The sequence below is a fragment of the Mastomys coucha genome, unplaced genomic scaffold (genome assembly GCF_008632895.1).
Source record: "Mastomys coucha isolate ucsf_1 unplaced genomic scaffold, UCSF_Mcou_1 pScaffold12, whole genome shotgun sequence".
Classification (NCBI taxonomy): domain Eukaryota; kingdom Metazoa; phylum Chordata; class Mammalia; order Rodentia; family Muridae; genus Mastomys; species Mastomys coucha.
In genome coordinates this window covers 17,379,414-17,385,063 of record NW_022196894.1, presented here as the reverse complement: position 1 = coordinate 17,385,063, position 5,650 = coordinate 17,379,414, and the positions used below count along the sequence as shown (strand labels likewise).

At 45.0% G+C, this 5,650-nt stretch overlaps 1 protein-coding gene across 4 annotated transcripts in view; it reads right to left on the bottom strand.

The window, feature by feature from the left end:
* Nucleotides 1–3,447, bottom strand: part of B3gnt5 (UDP-GlcNAc:betaGal beta-1,3-N-acetylglucosaminyltransferase 5) — a 28,278-nt gene extending 24,831 nt beyond the window's left edge. For 2 of the 4 annotated variants that reach the window (XM_031363397.1, XM_031363396.1), the window contains exons 1-2: nucleotides 3,150–3,447; nucleotides 2,815–3,003 (exon numbers count right to left, since the gene is read on the bottom strand). The gene's annotated coding sequence lies outside the window, so the exon portion shown is untranslated. The remainder of the gene's footprint in view (nucleotides 1–2,814; nucleotides 3,004–3,149) is intronic. The other 2 variants (XM_031363399.1, XM_031363398.1) reach the window with 1 other exon arrangement.
* Nucleotides 3,448–5,650: the final 2,203 nt, after the last annotated feature.

Genomic DNA, 5,650 nt, shown 5'->3' with positions numbered 1-5,650 from the left:
GAGGGAGACAGAGGGAGAGGGAGGGACAGAGGGAGAGGGAGAGGGGGACAGAGGGAGAGGGAGATGGAGAGGGTGCCTTTGCCAGGGTAAGCAGAATGAACTCCAGAGCCTGTTGACCTCCAAATCAGCCACTCAAGTTCAGGATCCCATTCTATGGGACTGAAATCAGAGCTCTCAGGCTGCAAACTGCCTGTCAACTTTCTGCTTAGGGTTGGACAGCTCAGAGTAACACCTGAGTTCCAAGGAAGGGTGGGTAGAGCTCCATTGCCACAGGATGAGTTAGTTTGGCCCTCCCAGAATTAGTTTCTTGTCTGTTTTTAGTGGGAATGACTCAATATTATCGGCCCCTTCATGGGAGAAAAGAATTAAAACAAGCCCAACTTCTAGTACAGAAACAATCACAACTAGGGCATAAAGAACGAAGTTGATACTATTTAAGTTTCCAAGGTATTATTCATTCCTTATATAGAGAATGTTTTCTTTTCCTGATCATCTAGTTAATGCTTAAATGAATGCTCAATTTTCATAGTAAATAAGGTAAAAGAGTAAATGGGAAAAGATTTTATTTATTTAAAATTTATATCTTATCTGTCCAAGCTTCTTTAAATATGAAGATTCCTCTACAAGGGAGTATATGGAAATACATAGACACACACACACACACACACACATATGGAAATATAACAAGTAATGTATACTATATACTATGATGTGTACTGTATACTGTAAGTATTTTAGATTCCCATTATCTTACATCTTTGCTGGCAGAGATTTGATGTTCAATGGAGGAACTCTGAGTAATTTGCTTGGATCTGCTCAGCTGAGCACATACACAATCCCTAGCACATGTGCGTCTACTCTGCGACTTTGGGAAAAGGCTTTGTTCTGAACTTCTCCCAATATCTTTCAATATATGTTCTGAAACTCAAATCTGAATGCGCTTGGGCTACAGACAGAACCCAACATTTACAATTTGTAAGTCAGCAAGTGCAGTGATTCTATCCAATGTGACCCATTTTAAAAGATGACCCATTTAGAAACCCATGAGTTATTATCCAAACAATTATAGATCTGAGCATTAGAAACCTACAGAGTTTGACCACACATCTCTGTTTGGATATATTTTGTTTCTATAAAGAGAAACTGGATTCAGATTTTAATGAAATATGTTTAAGTGCATTTTTACTCAATAGGGCCTAGATTTCATTTTGAAAATTCTTTCCCATCTTCTGAATTTTCTTTGTAAGAAAAGCAATTATAAGGATTTATAGGGTTCCTTGTCTCCCAGGAAGGGCTAAGGTGAGTTTCAGAACTTACTCATAACACTCACGGAGATCTTAAATGTCTCAGAAGATCTATAGGTGCCCACAGTCATCTTTGCTGAGTGCTTGGTATGGATAAGTGGGGGTGGAGTGGGAGAGGAGGAGAGAGTACAATAGAAGGAAAGTGGGTTAAGAATATGGAAGTCCTTTAGTTACTGAATTTATCTCCATTCAAACAACAACAACAACAACAGCAGCAACAACAACAAAACCACTCTGCCCTACATTTCTTTTAACAAACTTTTCCCTTTGTGCTAGAGATTGAACCCAAAGTCAGACTTGCAAGTCTGTATTCCCTGCTATCTTTTGCTAAAGTCCACACTTACCCAGCTGCTTACAAATCACCCTTTCAGTGTTCAGGGTGGGGTCATTTTCTGCACCACTACCTTCAATCATACATATTTTTCTGGGTCAGTTTCAGCTTTCTCATATACCTCTCCGTGGCATCCCTGCCCCTGGGGACCAGACTGTTTCCCAAAATAAAGGCACAGAGGAGCAAATCCAATTTTAATGAATGTACTTTCACCAGAAAGTTAGCCTAAATATTAGCTCTACCACCACCAACTAACTACATTGTGGTGGTATCTGTGTTCCTGTAACATGACCTGTAACCTTAGAAAACCATTACTGCTGTAAAGAATGTGAGTCAAAAGCTGTTACTTTTACCTACGGGTATCTGAGCAATCAGTTCACCAGCATGTTAAAGTAAATAGGAGTAACCAGGAGTTTCTCATTAGAAATATCTTTTCCCAGTTTCTACTACCCGCCTGCTTCCCTCTTTCCATTTTTTCCCCCCAGCCAGCAGCTATTCCAAAGAGCCGGTCAGCTCCCTCACGTGCAAGCCACCCCAGGGGTTCAGCCCGAATTCAGTCCAGCATTGATAAAGCTCAGGACCCAGACTGAAGCGGCGCAGGGGCTGGGCCGGGCTTCGAGACACCACAGCCACCACTCCCCACCGGCAGAACCGGGAAACCCGGTGCTCTGGACCCCGCGGGTCGGATCGTCCCGCTGCACAAAAGCGGCAGCTGGGCCTGGGGTGGTCGCCACTCGGCGCTCGCGCCCACCAGGCCGCAGTGAACAAAGGCGCTCGCCCAGGGAACTCTCCCTTCTTGGGGCTCCTCGGGACCGGGCAGTCGCGGCTCGCACCGAAGAGCCGTCATCTATCTTCCTGACCATTCTACCCTGATGTCCCCTGGCCGCCCATATGGACTATCCTCTTCTCCCCTTCCCGCCTCCCGGAGATCGGTCCAGTCCCGGGCTCCAGGAGGGAAGCTAGAGGCGGGGCGGGTCCCGGGACTCTCGGCTAGCAGCTCTCTGGGAGTACCTCAGAGCCGGCACAAAGCTAGCCCAGCCTGAGACTTAGACTCTGTAGGGGGTTCGAGAGTGTCCCAGTCTAAAGCAAAGCCACATTCCTTCCCCCCCCCCCCCGCCCCCCGGAGGGGCCTTGGCTCACTTAGGATGCTGCGGGCACTCTGGGTGGGCAATGACTGACCTTTCTCATCCAGGAGCGGCGTTGGTTAAGACTGGACACCCATTCATCCAAATCACTCTTCAGTTAGTCATTTTCAAACCGAAGGTTTTGAATGGACAGCGGTTCTCCCATCGACTCGTAGTTTTCCAGCAAAACTTAAGGGCCTGCCGGTCTTTTGTCAGGACACTTAGGATTTGGGATTCTGGGAGCCTAAATAACAAAGGAAGGAAACGCAAATTTACATGAAGCGAAGACTCTGCACAGCAACAGTTCGTTTTAAAAGCAGACCCTTCTGTTCAGCTTCCCCATTGATTTACATTCGAACTCAGGTAATTTTCAAGCACAGTAAAACTCACCGAGTAACCCAAGTCCTTAAATGTTCCAGTCAAAGGTCCGCTGTCTTCCTAGAAGTCCTGGGGGAAAGGTCTCAAGAACAAAACTTGCAAACTAAAGTTCGGTTGTGAGCGAGGAAGCTAGGGCAGGACTCCGAGAGAGACCCCTCTGGAGCCGGCTAGAGCCGGCCGAGAGGGGCGAGCCGATCAAAGGTCTTGGCTCAGGCTGGGACGCAGCCGCAGGAACCTCCAGCTGCTTGCGTGGTCACTCCAATCCAGGCTTCATCGCCAATGCTCAGCCCCGCCTGCTAGTCCGCCCCTACTCTCCCCTACCCGGTTTTGCGAAGGTGGCGAGCCCCGCCCTAAAGTGCTGTCTTTGAAGACTCCAGGAAGTGGTTGCCTCACTTGTCTGCTAGTACCTAGGGCCACTGATTCAGAGGACCAAATGTGCACCTGAGCCCAAGGGAAAGTTCTTGCACAGCCTGTAACCAGACTTTAACAGAATAGAGTAGACGTCGGCTGGAGGAAGGAGCTAGTAAATAAATCCTTTTTGTGGCTAGTTGCTTGCTTAAAAAAATGCTGTTCTAGACTTTTCCTTATAGAAGCATTCAATGGAGCTCCTATTTTGAGCAGTTTTGTAGGTATACGTACTGAACACAGGACGGAAAAAAAAATTAATCCAAAAATTTCAAGTCCAAATATGGGTTTGTAATTGTAAAAGTCAGCAAGTTCAAAGTAGTTGCTGAATCAGTTTAAAACATTCTTGTTATCTCGAACTCTAGTTTAGGAGATTTTGTAACTGCATTTTAAAAGCCCTTCGGCGTATTTCCAGGCCTGAAGTTCTTTTCATGTATTACTCACACCAGGCATGGCTCACTGTTAACTCACCTTCTCAGAAGACCACAAGCAGAAGTACTCATGTAATGGGGCTCTGGATGGAGTCTGACAGTGATCTATAAAAAGGAGCATTCATCGCTACCTACAGAGTTAATCACCCCCCATTATCTACTTAAATCTTGACTAATCCCTCATATGGGCTCTCCTAAAACACATGTGTATGTTGCATTCATATACATATATTCAACTGAAACTTTGTTCCTTTTCAGTCATTTGGAACTAGTTGCATGTGCCAGTTTATATAGGTAGGCACACAGGAAAGGTGGAGTGAGATGTGGAGTTTGGGTGGGAGGAGTAATGGTTAAAGAACCTGAGGCTAAGAGATGAGGAGGGGCAAAGTGACCCAGAATGACCTCTCTGGGCCCAGACACATGTATGTATGATGGACCCATGATATATGATGTTACACACACATACACACACACACACAGGGGCACAGACACGCACACAGACACACATATACCAGGGGACAGGAAAAGGATGTCCTTCCATTCATCTAGAAGGATTCTCTAGATCATCCGGCTTGTCATCCATAGTACCTTAGAGAAAGGTATGATTTCATTGCCAGAGATTGTATTAAGCTCTTGAGATGGGTTTGGAATAAAATTAGATCATAGCAACAGGAGGAAAGAGGTCAGTGTATTCTATCCACAGTAGTTGCTTGTGAGCGTAGCACCCTAGAATTCCATGCAAATGACTTTGCATTGTACTGTTAGGAATGTGCTTTGCAAAGCATGAGAGAACTATAAAATATATCTGAAAGACAAAAGTAACATCAGCTTATTAAATCTAAAAGTAAGAGGGGCTGACATTTTCATGTTAGAATTGGAAAGTTCAAATAAGATGGGGGAGGGGGAGTGGCACAGGGGGAGGAGACAAGAATTTGAATGAACCAGAGAGTAGAAAGAATACTAAAGCCTGAGTGCAAGAGAACTTTCCACACTGCTGAGCAAAGAAGAGGCCAGTGATGCTGAAATTCTGCCAAATACAGTTGAATTGTGCCACCATAGTGTCAGACTTGACTTGTTCAGCTAAATTTGCTTTCTGGATTGTCAGATATGGCCCTATACAGACACTATTATGAATCCAGACATATTCCATGCTTGGTGTCCTGAAACTGACCAGTACTCATGCAAGACTTTACTTGGTGAAATCCTGAACTAGCATTTTCATAAAATTTCAAGCAAGCTACTCAACTCTCTATGCCCCTGCATCTGGGTGAGTAAGGACTCATTTCGGTTTCAGTGCTGAGCAGAACACAATGACCAGAGCCATCATGACGGGTGAGGTGAGTGGGTGCCATCCCCATTCTTATCACAGGCTGTAGAAAGTTCTTGCCCCTTTACAGAAAGACAGAAGTTGGCTTTAGACTCTTCTCCTGCTTCATCATTATCAGAGGATTAGCTGTGTTTCACATATTTGGTGATTCTGGTATATAAAACAGCATCACTCCCTTAAAACAATGCCCACCCCTGGCTGCCTCCTCTTCTACTTCCCACCTGTACCTCTCACTCATGTACCTTTCTGGTATGGTTGTTTCTCCTATATTTACTTCTGGATTCCAGTTTTCAGGATAAGATGCTTTCAAGGTTATTCCTACAGTAAATAGCTAAGAATAAACAATGTTT